Source organism: Protopterus annectens, chromosome 11.part0, assembly GCF_019279795.1.
Source record: "Protopterus annectens isolate FY-2018-M chromosome 11.part0, PAN1.0, whole genome shotgun sequence".
In the NCBI taxonomy this organism is placed as follows: domain Eukaryota; kingdom Metazoa; phylum Chordata; order Ceratodontiformes; family Protopteridae; genus Protopterus; species Protopterus annectens.
In genome coordinates, this window is record NC_056745.1 from 1,446,854,323 (window position 1) to 1,446,871,674 (window position 17,352).

Here is a 17,352-nt window from a genome sequence, read left to right on the forward strand (position 1 = left end):
GGCATCTCCAAGATCAAGGATGTTGCCACACATAGCATGAAGAGTTGCATTTGTGACCTTGAGAATTTATCCAGTGCTAGATTTGACATGTACCTGTGCCTCCACAACAGTCCAAAACATGCATCTGGTGATACCTGCTGTGGCACTTGTGGCAGGGCCGTGATGGGCAGCAGTCCACCTATTAGCACCCCTATCCATCCACATGTGTGGAATCTGCCTGTTCTCTGGCTATGGAAGGTGTATACACACTATATAGTTCTCTTAGATTTACATGACAAACATGTATCATACTCATATTCACAGGTAGCATATGGATATGTACAATATCCCTGTAGCTGGCCTAGCAGTGGCACAGTCAGTAGTGTTTCACAGACACTCCAGTGTTTGTCATATGTGAGCTGTCCTTTCCTGGGGTGAGTTAGGGTCCTGAACTGTGTTCTATGTCATGGCAGAGAGAGGCAGATGCTATGGCCATAGGTGCTGTTTAGCAGGACATCACTACAGCAAGTCTTGCTCAGACATAAATCTTTCAAAATCCTATTTCTGATTATTAGAAAACACATACTACATTCACTTATATGCTGACTTGTTTCACATACCTTTTTATTATTTCACACTACACTGTTTTTTTTCAGACGGTTGCTCCATGGAGTACTGGTAGACAGATGTTTAGATTAGGTGCCTGCATGCCCTTTGTAGGTAATGTGTACCAATTTGTGTTCCCCACTTGCTAATTTCATGCAGAGCAGCTGCGTAGTTCTTCTAATAGCCAATGTCATGGCAACATACACCTATAATTGAGTACTTAATGTGGGCGTTGTCTCTTTGCCTTGGCTGTGAGGAACACATATTGGTGGTGCATGGCTACTGAGTGTTACACACAGGAGGTGGGAATAACCCTTCCAACAAGACTTGTGGAGACAGGCCAATTAAACGCTGGAGAAGGTTACAGACTTAGGGACCAAATGTGAGTATTGCTATTATATGGTGTGAATACTGCTAGTTTTACAGGCTTTCTGTGTACATGCTCCTTCTGCATGGATGTCAGTCTGACAAAGTTGTGTCTCCATAGCTCTGAACTGTAGGCCTATCCACATAATGGCCAGAGGTTTGCCTGTTACGTTTGGTGTGTTACCCAGACAGGTGTTGTCCTTGACAAATCAGTGGCATACTCCAGTCAGTGCTGCCAGTAAATGGCAACATCCATTTGTGTTTCTGACTTCATATCCCTCAGAATAGAGACATTACAACCAACCCTGTAACACCAGCAACTTTCTCAGCGTATAACAGCAATATTTCAAATATGGCCCTGTGTTTGGACCTCTGACCTCCACTTATATGACAGGCTTTGTCCAGTTGTCATGCAATAGAAGGTTGATAGGTATGGTCTATCAGTATTTAGTGCTGACATTCCTGCTATCATCCCAGTGATGTTATGGAATAAGACACATTAAGTGAGGTAGGGGCCATATATATGAGTGCAAAGACTGGAGAGCATGTAGAACCCAGTACAGTCAAGAGGTGGGTCTGCAGAATAGTATGACATGGCTTAGAATCAGTCATATGAGTGCAAAGGCTGGAAAGCATGTAGAACCATGTACAGTCAAGAGGTGGGTCTGCGGAATAGTAGGACATGACTTAGAATCAGTCTGTTAGAAGATGTGAGAGATATTAGTTATTACATGGACTAACGTTCTATAGCTGTTACTTGTCATACATTTCACCATGGGGACTGTAGTGGATTACAATGTACTTTTCTGGAAAAGGTCTGTTTCCCAGTTTGATCGAACACTTATAACAGAACCATTGTTATGTGAAGAATCAATTTACATTGTATCATTTGATACTTTATCCCCTACGGGTTAAGTGAGGAGTGCAATTGGAGGATGTTTAAGAACATACGTAATTAAGTGTCAATTGCTTCCTGTATTTAAGGGAATTATGTTTTGTAATGTAATACTTGACAGCAAACACATTAAAACATTTGTGTGTATTGATGGCTGGTTGTCTGTTGTTTTGCTATCTTCAGTCATTTTAGTTATATTGCTAAGAGGTCAGTGTATGTCTGGCCATTGTGTATGGTGTATCCTGATTTTGTAGCAGTGTACTGTGTACTTAGCTGCACTCTGTAGGGAGGGGCAGCACATATCAGTGGTATGGGTCCCTTTGTATTATTACCAATGTGTTTGTATGTCCATAGACTAGTCCCCCAACTTCATTTGGCATGTTCCAGAATTGTACTAAGATGCTCTTGGCTCTGACATTGCTACAAGTTATTGACAACTAAATCATTACTGATTCCACAGTCTTCCTTCCCTATGATAAACCGACTGCACTGCATGCTATGGTTGAAAACATCATGAAATTGTACAGCTGGCTTAATGGTGTTATACATTGAATATTGTGTATAGGTTCCTGCATTCAAGACCTGCAAGCACTGTATATTTTGTTGCAGGGCAGCTGTATATTATTTCCTTAATATAACATACCTATATGTGTTGCCATTCCAGTAGCAAGCGGTGTGAGTATACTGTATGGGACATGTGTATACATGGCTGGTTGGACATGTGATATGTACTCACACATCCATTGTACACCAGCTATACTACATGGAGACACATATAATATATCACTCATTTGGCTAGTAAAATAATACTAATTAGTTACCTTTCCTGTAACTAGTCTAGTCCAGATACAGAATTGCTGTATCCAGGACTGTATATTAGCTTCTGAGTGTTGCCCATGTCTGCTCTTCAATGTGTCACTTAGATGTGCTAGTTCTCTCCTCTCCTGCAGTTTCAATAGCTTATTACTTTAGCACTTTACCAGACATCTTTTAACAAGTACTTTAGCACACAGATGTGCTAACAGCACTAAGCGTTCTATGAGGAAAAAGCTCCAGTAATTATTATTAATGGACACCCCTCCAGGCATGTCTACAGGTCAGTTCCATGTGCTTTCACCTATTAACCTGCTGAACTTGGCCATCCTGATGCAATGTCGCAACTGCCTCATGTACACTGACAACCCATACCTCTTACCTCTCTACACTCAGAGTGGCAAGAGACGCACTTATATATCCAAACTGGAAGACACACACTGCCCAGCCAAGACCAGAATAGTTGGTCAAGAGGAGACAGTCAACACGTGCACCACACTACCTGGAACACATAGCCCTACAGAACACACACCAGTACTGCCTTCGTATAAAAACACAAACCACACACCCACCTTTGCAGAGGCTCTCAATGAAAAGCTGCACAAACAGCAGAGACCTCCAAGGCAGACATGCACTCCACCACCACCACACAACACTAATCACAAGACACATATGTCTCCTAAACAGTGTGCCAGTCAACCAAAGCACCTAAGGCAAAACAGCATGGCCAAAACACTAGGCATAGTTGACTTGATAGTGAGGAACAGTGATGTCCCACTCACCAGGTTGTAAAAGCAGGAAGTGACAGTCAGCTGGCTGTTGGTGCCAGGATCTACCACATAACACACACACTGAAGTCCCTCAACAACTGGTACACATATGACTCTGTCGTTGTATATGTGGGTGTGAATGACCTGAGACGTACCTCTCTGGACTATATAGAAACAGACATGGAGGAGCTCTCCGACTATGTAGCACAGACGGGTATGACCCTAGCCCTGAGCACCATCCTACCATCATCCAGAATGATACCACAGTACAAGATGAAAATGATTGATTTCAACAATTGGCTACATTTCTGGTATTATATTAAGGGGTTCCACTATCTGTGTGCCTGGGACGACATGTTTGACAGACCATGATTCTTTGCCACAGATGACCTGCATCTGTCACCCCTGGGCTTCCAGATACTAGCCAAGGCTCTAGCTACACTTATAATGGCTTTTGTAGGCAGTGTTCCACAGACCACATTACCACTGTAACAGCTACAAACAAATATAATCTGAGGATCAGGCTGCTCAACACTAGAGCTCTACATTTAAATATGCACTCACTCAAAGCACTCCTTAAAATGGAGAACATCAACATGTGTGCTGTAACAGAGAACTGGTTCAAGGCAGCAGGAAGCACACCTGCATGGCTAGGCTATCACCCATTCCACACCTGTGTGGCCCAGAACTTGGACTGCAGCTGCAAGGGTGGTGGTGTTTCAATATTCACAATGGATGCGCACACCTCCAGACTGTTAGCACAACATAATGCATCTGAGATATTTTAGGTGCAGCTAACACTGGGTAAGACAGCAATACAGGTCATAGCCTGCTGTAGGTCCACAAGCACGGCCCAAGAATCACACTCCCCATTCCTAAGCACCCTGGGGAATATTAGGTTCCAACCTAACACTCTCATATTGGCTGACGTCAACTACCCCACCATTAACTGGAAAAACTACTCATGTACCAATACACTTGACCAATGCTTTCTGGGATTCATTAATTCCAATGTCCTGGACTAGCTTATTCTTACTCCCACTAGAGGTAGCAGCATCCTTGACCTGGTCATTACTAACATGGGCGAATGTTGCTCTACACCAATAGTCAACTCCTCCCTGGTTAGTTACTAACACAAACTAATCACCTTGGAAATCCACATCCCTCCCACCACCCCACACAGGTAACCCCCATGAAATCTTCTCCAAAGCTAACGTTGGGCACATACAAATAGAGGTGGCTAACTGCATGGCACCCATGCAGATGGAGACTATTTGCATGTCAGCACAATCCTACACCAATGCATTGTACGAACACACACACAAATGCATAGATGTTGCCATATGCAATACAACCAAGATGCTCTCCTCAGAAAAAAGGAAGCCAATCTGGCAGTCCCCTGCCATAAAGAAACCCTACAACAGAAGGAGGAAATTCATGTGGAATAAGGCAAAATCCCAAGACTGGGAATACTCCCTTATCAGCCTCAACCAAAGGTTGGGATGTTGGGATCTCTCATCAACTCCTGTAAAGGTAGCTATGAAAACATGATTCCAGCAGATAGTGAAGACAACCACAAGGCCTTCAATAGTTATGTATAGAATCTCCACAGCAAAGTACCATAACCCTCAGATTATGTATGCTTGTATCTGTTAAGGTGGTGCTTTCTTTTGGCTTCCAGACATAGATTCATAGGTAGGCACTAGGCTATCAGCCCAAGGGCCTAAGTAAGCCTAGCCAACAAGGTTCCAAGGCTTAAGCCACCCAAGAAAGTTAATTTCATGTGCCCCTATTGAGCAGAGCCACAGAATTGATCCCCTGGGTGTATTTCCTATTTCTCATCCACTCATCAAGATTTTTCTTGAAGAGTGCTAAGGAGGAACTTTGCTTGACATAGATGGGTAGCTTGCTCCAGAGTATAGGAAGACTCTGCAACAGGAATCTATCCGTCCAGCATGTCCTGTTTATTGTGGTGACAAGGGTTGGGTCCCTAGAGCATGTAGCTCGGAGGGACTGGGATTTTTTTAGATGTAGCATGTCCAACAGCTCTGGCTTTAACATAGCTTTATATGTTAGGCAGAGATCTCCTCAGAGTAGGCGATATGCTACAGAGTAATGCTGGAGTTTTTGAGACGGTCAGTGTAGGGCATCTGTTTGAGGCCAGTAATCCTCTTTGTGAGGTGCTTCTGTGGCATTTCCACCTGCTGAGATGTCTTGTGAGGTACAGTCCAAAAGGGGCATTGTACTCTATAATGGGTCTAATGAGTGCCAAGTAGAGGGGAACAATGACCTCTGTTTTTCCTGAATGAGAACCCTTTTGTGATGAGGTGTGCCACATAGAAGGATTTCCTGACTACTGTGGTGATGTGATTCTCAAAGAGAGATGACTGTCCACCTAGGTCCCAAGGTCTCTTATCACACATTCGGCATTAAGTAGACTGCCATTTATGTAGTTCATGGGTACAGATTTTTTACCAAAGGGGATGACAATGCACTTTTTGGCATTGAGCTTAAAGCCATGCCAATGACACCAGGCATCTGTCTCAGTGAGGCCCTTCTGTAGGATGTCCACATCATTTAGGGACTCGACTATGGCTCCTAGTTTGCAGTCATCTGCGAACTTCATTAGCCAGAGACCTTCTGTGTTAGCCTGTACTTCATTAACTATAAAATACACTAAGGTGATATTTCTGTCAATATATATTAGCAGGAACAATTTTATTACAACAACTTTCTCAGCTTATCTACTCACATCATTTGGATATGTCTCTATTGTCATGACTTTGTCCCCCCACTTTGTTTGGCTTGTTCTGATTCATTGCACTGAAGGGTTGTGAGCATACCTCTCCACTGCCATGCTGTTTGAAGACTGTCCAGGTGTTTGGCCCATACTTTGTTTCTGTTCCACAGTTTATTTGTATTTCTCTGGGTAACACTGTTATGATGCAAGGATTTATGTCGGTAAAGACTGACATACATGTCACTTCCCATCCCCAAATCATTCAGACAGTTCTGCTGATACAGTTCCTGTTGCGGTATAACTGTTCAGTTATGACAGCAATATTCTGATTATGTCCATATATGTGGCCCATTTCCCGCCCTCTGATTCTGAGGTATGTCTGCACTGCATATTATATGACTACATATATATATATATATATATATATATATACATATATATATATACACACACACACACACACACACACACACACACACACACACATAGGGTCTGTATTAGAACATCGAAGTTTCAAAACTTCGAATGTTCTAATATCGACCCCTATTTAGCGAAAGCTGAAAACATCGAACATACAGAACAGCGAATTTTTTCCTAGGGAAAAAAATTGCTATTCCAGAACACATACACACAACACAAGCACACCAAACAAACAGCAATCCACACACATACACCTAAAATCTTACACCTAACCCTGCACTAAACTATACACACACCACTAACTATCCACTTACCTTAACCCAAACCCTAACCCTAAGGTCCGTCACTATCGCACACTCACCTCACCCGCGCCCTAACCCTAACTCACCTACCCCACCCTAACCCTCATGTCCACACAATCGCACACTTACCTGACCCGCGCCCTAACCCTAACCCTAACTCACCTAACCCACCCTAGCCCTCACATCCACACAATCGCACACATACCTAACCCGCGCCCTAACCCTAACTCACCTAACCCACCCTAACCCTCACGTCCACACAATCGCACACATACCTAACCCGCACACTAACCCTAACTAACCTAACCTGCACTCAATCGCACACTTACCTGAACCCGACCTGTAACTTTCCACCACAGCGCTGAAAATACCGAATCAACAGAAACGGACAACCGAATTCTTTCCCTAGGAAAAAAATTCTGTTTTCTGTTGCTTTGATATTTTCAGCTTTCGCTGAATAGGGGTTGATATTAGAACATTCGAAGTTTTGAAACTTCGATGTTTTAATATAGACCCATATATATAGATATATAGATATGTGTGTGTGTATATATATATATATATATATATATATATATATATATATATATATATGTGTGTGCATAGGTAGATACTAGGCTATTGGCCCTAGGGCCTATATAAGCCTAGCCAACAAGATGCCCTGGCTTTCGCCACACAAGACAAATAATGTCCTGTGCCCCTCTCGAGCAGACACACAAAAGAGAATCATGGGGTGGAGTTCCTATTTACCATCCAAATGTCAATATTTAATTAATAAATAAATAAATAACCCTTAAAGATGGGTAATAAGGAGCTCTGTTTCACATACATGGGTAGTTTGTTCCACAGTATGGGAAGTGTTATGGACAGTAATCTATCCCTCTAGCATGTTCTGTCTATTGTGGTGACAAGGTTTAGCTCGCTGGAGCATGTGTTTTGGACGGACTGGGATTTCTTTACATGTAGCATGTCCAACATCTCTGGGCTTGACATGGCTTTGTATGTTAGGCAGTGATCGACTCTGAGTAGGCGATATGCAATGTATGAAAGCTGGTGTCTTTTGAGACAGTTTGCATAGGGCATTTGTTTGAGGCCGGTGATCCTCTTTGTGAGGTAATTCTGTGGACTTTCCAGTTGTTGCAGATGTCTTGTGAGGTATATACCAAACAGGCCGTTGTACTGTATAATAGGTCTAATGATGGATGAGTAGAGAGGAACAATGATCTCCTTTTTTCTGGATGAGACACCTGTCGTGATGTGATGTGCCACACAGAAGGATTTCCTGAGTGCTGTGGCAATGTGGTTATCAAAGGAAAGACTACTATCCACCTGTGTACCTATGGTATTATCACACTTTCATTGCTAAGTGTACTAGCAGCTATGTGGTAGCTCATGGGCACAGAGTGTTACCCAAAGGAGATGACAGTGCATTTTTTGGTGTTGCGTTAGAGGCCATGGCTTTGACACCAGGCATCTGTCTCAGTCAGGCCCTTTTGTAGTCTGTCCACATCTTTACGGGATTCAATAATGGCTCCCAGTTTGCAGTCATCTATGAACTTTGTTAGCCATAGACCCTCTGTGTTAGCCTGAACTTCAGAGAAGTAGATGCCAAACAGGAGAGGACCAAGGACTGAACCCTGTTGTACTCCACTTGTCACTGGTGTGGAGTCAGATTTGGAGTCTGCTACTTTCACAGTGTGGGTTCTGTCTGTAAGCCAGTTGGCAACCCATCTTGTGACACAGGTATCTATGCCTAGTTTAGTGAGTTTATCTGTAATTACAGAGTGGGAGATGCTGTTGAATGCCTTGGCATGGTCTGGGTATGCTGTGTGAACCACCTTGGCCTTGTCCTTGGCTCTGGTGACTGCTTCAAAGAAGTCAATCAGGTTTAGGTGATATTATGTACCTTTCACAAACCCAAACTTGGACGTTACCTATGTCATTGTTTATAAGTTCCATGATGATACGCTCCATGGCCTTGCAGATAAGACTTCTCAGGCTGATGGGGTAGTGGTGCCCAGTGTTTGTGGTGGCTCCCCCCCTTGTGGACTGGGATAACCATCACTGTGTGCCATTCAGTAGGCACAAAGCCTGAAGTAAGGCTATGACTGAACATGGTACTTAGGTGGGGTGCCAGTTCTTTCTGTGGGATGTTGTCTGGTCCCATGGATGCTGTATTCTTGGCTTTGGAGAGTGTGGTTTGTACCTATGCAGCCATGATTACAGGGGCTTTACATTCGTCCAGCACTGAGATGGACCCCTTAGTGGGTGAGAGGAGGGTAAAGTTAGCACTTAACCTATCTGCCAAGATGTTGGCAATATCAGTTGGTTCTGTGTATTTACTGCCATTGTGTTGTAACTCAGAGCAGATCTGAGTGTTGCCATTGAGATTCTTGACATAGTTATAGAATGCTTTGTGATTGTCTTTAGACTGAGTTGCCATTTTGTTTTTGTGACTAACTTTGGTGGATATTATGAGGGATCTCAGCTTCTTACTGAGGCTGTTAAGGGAGTTCTTACAATCATGGGAGTGTACTCCTTTTTTGCAACAGTTTCTTCCTTCTGTTGTACAGTTTCTTTATGGTAGGGGACATCTAGATTGGCTTACATTTTTTTGAGGACAGCATCTTTGTTCTATTGGGTATGGTGAGATCCAAGCATTTGTGTACATGTTCCTACAGTGAATTAGTGTATGATTCAGCGGTCATGCAACTATTCTCCATTTGCATGGGTGCAGTGAAGTTAGCCACCTCAGTTTTTAGGAGCCCAAAGTTAGCTTTGGAGAAGTTTTTCATGGTAGTTACCTTTGTGGGGGTGGTGGGAGGGATGTGGATTTCCAAGGTGACTTGTTTATGGTCGGATCTAACCAGGGAGGAGTTGACTATTGGTGTAGAGCAAGTAATGACCTGGTCAAGGATGTTGCTACCTCTAGTGGGGGTAAGAATGAGCTGGTCCAGGACATTGGAATCTATGAATTGCAGAAAGCGTTGGGCAAGTGTATTGGTATATGAGTAGTTTTCCCAGTTAATGGAGGGGTAGTTGAAATTACCCAGTATGAGAGTGTTAGTTTGGACCCTAATATTCTCCAGGGTGCTTAGGAATGTGGAGTGTGTGTTTTGGGACATGGTTGGGGACCTATAGCAGGCTACAACCTGAATCGCTGTCTTACCCAATGTTAGCTTCACCTGATGTATCTCAGATTCATTATGTTGGGCTACCAGTCTGGCGGGGTGCACATCCTTTATGAATATGGAAACACCACCACCTTTGGAGCTTTGGTCCATGTTCTGGGGCTGAAAGGTGTGGAATGAGTTATATCCAGGTAGTGCAGAGTTGCTTTCCGCTGCTTTGAACCAGGTCTCTGTTACAGCACAAATGTCGATGTTCTCCATTTTAAGGAGTGTTTTGAGCTAGTGCTTTTTGAGATTTAGACATTTAGCATTGAACAGCATGACTCTCAGATTACATTTGTTTGTAGCTGTTATGGTGGTAATTTGGTCTTTGGAACACCGCAAGCCCAGGGGTGACAGATGTAGGCCATCTCTGGCAAAGCATCGACGTTTGTCATTCATGTCATCCCAGGCAGACAGATACTGGATCCCCTTAGAATGACTATGTGTGTGTGTGTGTGTCGCTATGTTTCCATAAATACGTTTCAACTCACACACACACACACACACACACACACATATATATATATATATATATATATATATATATATATATCAAATTATAAAGATTAATAAAACTATCTCTCTCTCTCTCTCTCTCTACATATATATATATATATATATATATATATATATATATATACACACACACACACGTATATAATATTCTATAAATATATCAGATTATGAGATAGGTATAGAGATATCTGTGTAGGTTTATATATAGATATGCAAATATGTCTATACAACACATGAATGTTTCTGCAGAGCTTTCTCACTATTGCTGTATGCCTCTATTACATGATATGTTTGAAAAAGCAAGAGCAATTCATACAGCTTGGATAATGCAATGATATGTTCTCTGACTGTAGTGTACAGAGTCCTGGGTTCAAGACATGGAACTGACTTTTTTTTCCATTAATGTTAAATAACTGGACTGCATGATGTGTTGGGAAAAACATCATAAAATGCTATAGCTCGCATGACATACTGGTTAATTGCTTTGACTATGGTGTATAGGCTCCTAGTACTGACATTTATTTTCAATTACTGTTTAATAACCAGATTGCATGATAGGTTATGAAAAACATCATAGCAATTTATATCTCAAATGGCTTAGTGGTTATGCATTTTGACTATGGTGTATGGGGTCCTGGGTTCAAAACCTGAAAGGGCTGTTTATTTTGTTGCTACACTTTAAACTTTATTGCAGAGGGGGAAATAAAATGAAAAGAAAAACATATGTGTTTTGACTATTTTACTAGGGGTATGGACATTGCTTTCTGCACCATTATCTGTGTGGGGGGGGCTGTGTGAACATTGATAACATGACAGGAGCTTTGCATTACCTTTTACTTGCACACATTCTGGGGCAAGAATATAATGATGGGGGAACAAATAGGGACAAATTTTAAATACTGCTCTTACATACTTGCAAATGTATTGTGTGTGCTTTACTGTTTTGCTTTATTTTTTATCCATGGACATTAACAGTAGTGTCCATGGACACACTCTCATTGCTGCTGACTTCCATTCAGGGAGCGTGTATATTGTGAGAGCTCTGCTGTCAGACACCCCCCCCCTGCACTCGTACACAGATCCGTGTCCATGTAAGAGCTGAGCAGCATGCCTTCATTAATATTCAAGATGCACTGCTGCTCTACATGGACACAAACCACTCCGTGTTGGAATTACGGTATTCCAACATGGAGGTTTGTGGATCTGGGGGATTGAGTTCTGTCAGTCATGTCATCCCAAGCAGAGAGATACTGGATCCCCTGAGAATGACACAAAATATGTAAGCCAATGTTGCAGTCAATCATCTGTTGATAGTACCACAGCATCATTCTGGGTGACAGCGGTATACTGCTCAAGGCTACTGTCACATCTGCCTGGACCACATAATCAGAGAGTTCAACCATGTCTCCTGTCATGTAGATCAGGGAGGTGTGTCCCAGGTCATTCACACCCACATGGATACAGAGTGATACAGGGAGGTGTGTCCCAGGTCAGTCACACCCACATGGATACAGAGTGATACTCACAGTTGTTGTGGAGTGCCGTAACTGGCTGTGTCATGTGTTGGATGCTGGCAGGGAGGTGTGTCCCAGGTCAGTCACACCCACATGGATACAGAGTGATACTCGCAGTTGTTGTGGAGTGACATGATTGGCTGTGTCATGTGTTGGATGCTGGCAGGGAGGTGTGTCCCAGGTCAGTCACACCCACATGGATACAGAGTGATACTCATAGTTGTTGTGGAGTGCCATGACTGGCTGTGTCATGTGTTGGATGCTGGCAGGAGGTGTGTCCCAGGTCAGTCACACCCACATGGATACAGAGTGATACTCATAGTTGTTGTGGAGTGCCATGACTGGCTGTGTCATGTGTTGGATGCTGGCAGGGAGGTGTGTCCCAGGTCAGTCACACCCACATGGATACAGAGTGATACTCGTAGTTGTTGTGGAGTGCCATGACTGGCTGTGTCATGTGTTGGATGCTGGCAGAGAGGTGTGTCCCAGGTCAGTCACACCCACATGGATACAGAGTGATACTCATAGTTGTTGTGGAGTGCCATGACTGGCTGTGTCATGTGTTGGATGCTGGCAGGGAGGTGTGTCCCAGGTCAGTCACACCCACATGGATACAGAGTGATACTCGTAGTTGTTGTGGAGTGCCATGACTGGCTGTGTCATGTGTTGGATGCTGGCAGGGAGGTGTGTCCCAGGTCAGTCACACCCACATGGATGCAAAGTGATACTCACAGTTGTTGTGGAGTGACATGACTGGCTGTGTCGTGTGTTGGATGCTGGCATGTGATAGATATTTGGCTGTTACCTGCTCCATATTCAACTTAGTGATTAAGATATGTGCATGCCTGAGTACTCAGTCACCCATAAACACTGTATTGTGCAAGGTGGTTAGCCTTAGGAGCTTAGGTTGAGGGGCACACTGTGTATGTTAAATATGTATCCCTTGGCATGTGCCATGTCATGGTGTCTGAGTGGGTGTCTGACTTGCTGGTCTGTGCTGTTTGGGTAAATGTCCACTGAGTGCCTCTGTGAAGGTAGGTGTGTGGCCTTTCACTGTATGTCATGGCTGTCAAAGTGGGTATCATGGTGAGCTATGTGTTACACATGGTGTGGTGCAGGTGTTGATCTTATCCTCTTGACCTGCTAGTCCTGTCTTTGCTGGAGAGTGCATATGTCCACATTGGGTGATATATGGGTAACTCCCACAAGTCTGAGTATTTGGAAACTGCCCTGCAATCATGCCAGGAGAGGTGGACATAACTAGTAAGTACTGTGGCTCGAGTACTCCCAGCTGTGCCACAATTATTGATACATTAACCTGGTGGTGTCAAGCCATAATGCCATTTAAAGTGCAAGACAGGAAGAACTAGCACAAAGTAAGGTTGGAACGAAAGGCAGACTTACTGCCACCTGTAATACTTTACCTCAGCTGTGGAGTTATCAGCAGCATGGCCCACGTGAAAGCTCAGTAAGCTTTGTAGCACATGCAGTAACTGTGAAACACTATAGTAGACATCACTAAATAGACAGGAGTTCTAATCCCAATACTGGTAAGTGTGTGTGTGAGAATCATGTACTGTGTGGGTTATACCATTTTGATTTGTGTACCACCCTGTAATTGTCCCATCACCCTACTTTCTTGTCATTCACCTTAGTAGTTACTTGGGAGGAGGAGAACTCGTGTAAGCTCTGTGGCACATCTGATAAATGAGTAACATTGTAGTAGAAATAACTAAACAGGTAGGGGCTGTACTCTCAGTACTGCCAACTGTGTGTGTGTGTGTGTGTGTGTGTGTGTGTGTGTGTGTGTGTGTGTGTGTGTGTGTGTGTGTGTGTGTGTGTGTGTGTGTGTGTCCCTTTGGCCAAAGATCATACCCAGTTTGGCTGATAGCATTTTGATTGGTGTACCATCCATGCCTGTTTACCACCTCCCGATGGTATTACCTTATATAGCATGGAAATGGCATCTGCCTCACATGCAGCATGTTACACTAATGTGCAGGCCAATCCAGTCCTCTGTACAGATATCTATGGGAAATCCAGATATTTAGGTTCATAGGTGTGTACTAGGCTAATGACTCTGGAGCCTTTACAAGCCTAGCCAGAGGATTACCCTGTCATTGTGCCACCTAACATTATTTCCCAGTGCCTCTGTGGAGTAGAGCCACTGAAGTGATCACTGGGGTGAATTCTCTATTTCCCATCCATTCAGGAAAATTTCTCTTGAAGACGTCCAGTGAGGTGCTCTGTTTGACATGTATGGGACATCTAGTCCATAGCATGAGCAGTGTCTGGGTTATGCACCCATCCCTCTAGCATGTTCTGTTGATTGTGGTAATGAGGTTGAGGTCTCTGGAGCATGTGGTGCATAGGGATTGGGATATCCTTGGAAGTAGCATTTCTAACAGAGTTGGGTCAGACATGGCTTTGTAGGGCAAGCAGACATCACCTCTAAGTAGGCGATATGAGACAGAGAATAGATGGAGTGTTTTGAGTCTGTCCATATAGGACAACTGTTTCAGGCCTAGGATCATCTCTGTGAGGTACGTTTGCAGCCTCTACAGTTGTTGCACGTGCCCATTGAGGTACATGCCAAATGGGGCACTGTACCCAATTATTGGCCTACTGTGGGAAGGGTAGGGGGAGACAATGACCCCCTACTTCCTGGATGCAAAACCATTAGTAATCAGATGTTCCACATAGAATGACTGTCTGCCCACGGTGGCAGTGTGGTTGTCCAAAGAGAGGTTGCTGTCAACCTGTGTTCACAGATCTCTTATAATGCCTTCTGTGTTCAGTGGACTACCATTGATGTGGTGATTTATGGGAACTGAGTTGTGCCCAAAGGGGACGCTGACATATTTGGCCATTGAGCTACAGGCCATGCTTCTGATAGCATACATTGGTCTCAGTGAGGCCTTTCTGCTGGATGTCAACATCACTTGGGCAGTTAATAATAGCTTCCAACATGCAATTATCTGCAAACTTTGTCAACCAGAGTAGCCTTGTGATGGCCTGCACTTCAGAGAAGTAGATACCAAACAGGGAAGGGCCCAGGACCTAACATTGTGGGACCCCACTCGTGACTGGTAGTCAGTCTGACTTGGAGTCAGCTACTTTCACACTGTGGGTCTATGTGTGATTCAGTTTGCAACCCACCTAATGATATAGGGGTTGATGCCTACCTTAGTGGGTTTTCTATGATTCTAGAGTGGGGAATGGTATCAAAGGCCTTAGCTAGATCAAGGTAGGCTGTATGACTACCTTGACATCATCCACAGCTCTGGTGACTGACTCAAAGAAGTTGCCCAGGTTGAGCAGGCATGATCTACCCTCAACAAAACCAAACTGTGTGGGATCCAGACTTTGGAGATCCCCTATATCCTTATTTAGTAGGTCAGTGATGATGTGTTCCATAACTTTGCATATCAGACTCATCAGGCTAATGATGTGATAGTTCCCAGGGTCTGTAGTCGCTCCTACTTTGTGTAAGGGCATGATTGTAGCAGTGCACCATTTGGTAGGGACAAAGCCTGAGGTGAGGCTGTGATTGCACAGGGCACACAGGTGTGGTGCCAGGTCACTCTGTAGTTCATGTACAATACAGCCAGGGATATTCTCAGGTCCCATAGAAGATGTATTTCTGGCCTTGGATAGTGCTATTTTAACCTGTGGAGCAGTAATACTGGGTGTCTGGCAATCTACTGGTATTGTGATTGGTCCTTTGGGGTGATAGGGGTCAGGTTGGCACTGCATCTTTCGGACAGTATACTGGCAATATCTGTTGGCTCGGTATAGGAGGTACCATTGTGCAGTAGCTCAGAGCACATCTGGGTATTGGCGTGGAGATTATCCACATAACTCTTGATGACCTTGTGTTTGTCTTCCCTATTCACTGCAATTCTGTTGTCATAGCTAGCTTTAGAGGATTTGATGAGCAATTTCAACCTTTTGTTGAGGCCAATGAGGGAGGTATTTCAGTCTTGGGACTTCACCTTTTTCCACATCAGTTTATTTGTTCCATTGTCGGGTTTGTGTATGGCAGGGGACCAACACATTGGCTTTCTGTTTTGGAGGACAACATCTTGGTTCTATTGATCATGGTGAGATCCATGCATATGTGTATGTGTTCATACAGTGCATTGGTGTATGATCTGGTGGTCATGCAACTATTCTCCATTTGCATGGGTGCCATGAACTTAGCTACCTCTGTTTTAAGGAGCCCAAGATTAGCTTTGGAGGTGTTTGTCATGGTGGTTACCTTTGGCGGGATGTAGATTCCCAAGGTTATTAGTTTGTGTTTGGATCCACACCTCAGTATTTTGACATGTGGACCCAACAAGGTCATGTATGTCACCACGTACATCAGGGAGAGTTGCATCCACCACCCTTTGTGTGTTGTGGAGTTCACTATGTGCCTGTGCATCCATGACAGCCTGGAACATGCGTCTGATGACTCCATCTGTGGCACTTGCAACAGTGGCCAGACAAACAGCATTCCTCCTGCAAGCACCCCTGTCCATCTGCCTGTGTGGAACCTTGCCTGCACTCTGGCTATGGCCAGTATCTACACTCACACCTGCCATAGTCACCACACTAGCCTGTTCAATGCCACCACCTGCCAAATATCCATCATCTGTGGTCACTGGTGATAAGATATATGTGGACATTGTCACTGTGTGCAGTGATGGTGTGCACAAGAGTGGCATGACAACTAATTGCACAGATTCAGCCCCTGACAACCTCACCTGTACCTCAGTATTCCTATCATCATTGGCAGAGTCTGCAGAGATATTGACATTGTTTCAAAAGGAGGGGAACCCAGACCCCATCACCACCTGTGAGAGGAAGACAACATATATACATTAATACCTGCACTTTGATGTTGGCTGGTGTATACACACACACACACACACACACACACACACACACACACACACACACACACACACACACACACACACACACACACACACACACAGTTACAGGTGAGGTGGCACAAATCTGTTACACAGACCACACATTACCCACATGGTGACATGCATGACACACGGCTGTCAACAACATGCATTGCAGCCAGTTGTACAACATTTAACTGACAATATAGAGCTATGGGATATGTGATTAGTGTTAGTGTGTGATGGCCGTTCCCCATTACAGACTGCAGCTATGTAGACATAATTTCTGTCCACCTGTATAGCACAATAGCAAGTACTACAAAACATACTTCACAACTGTACATATCTTCACAGGATGTG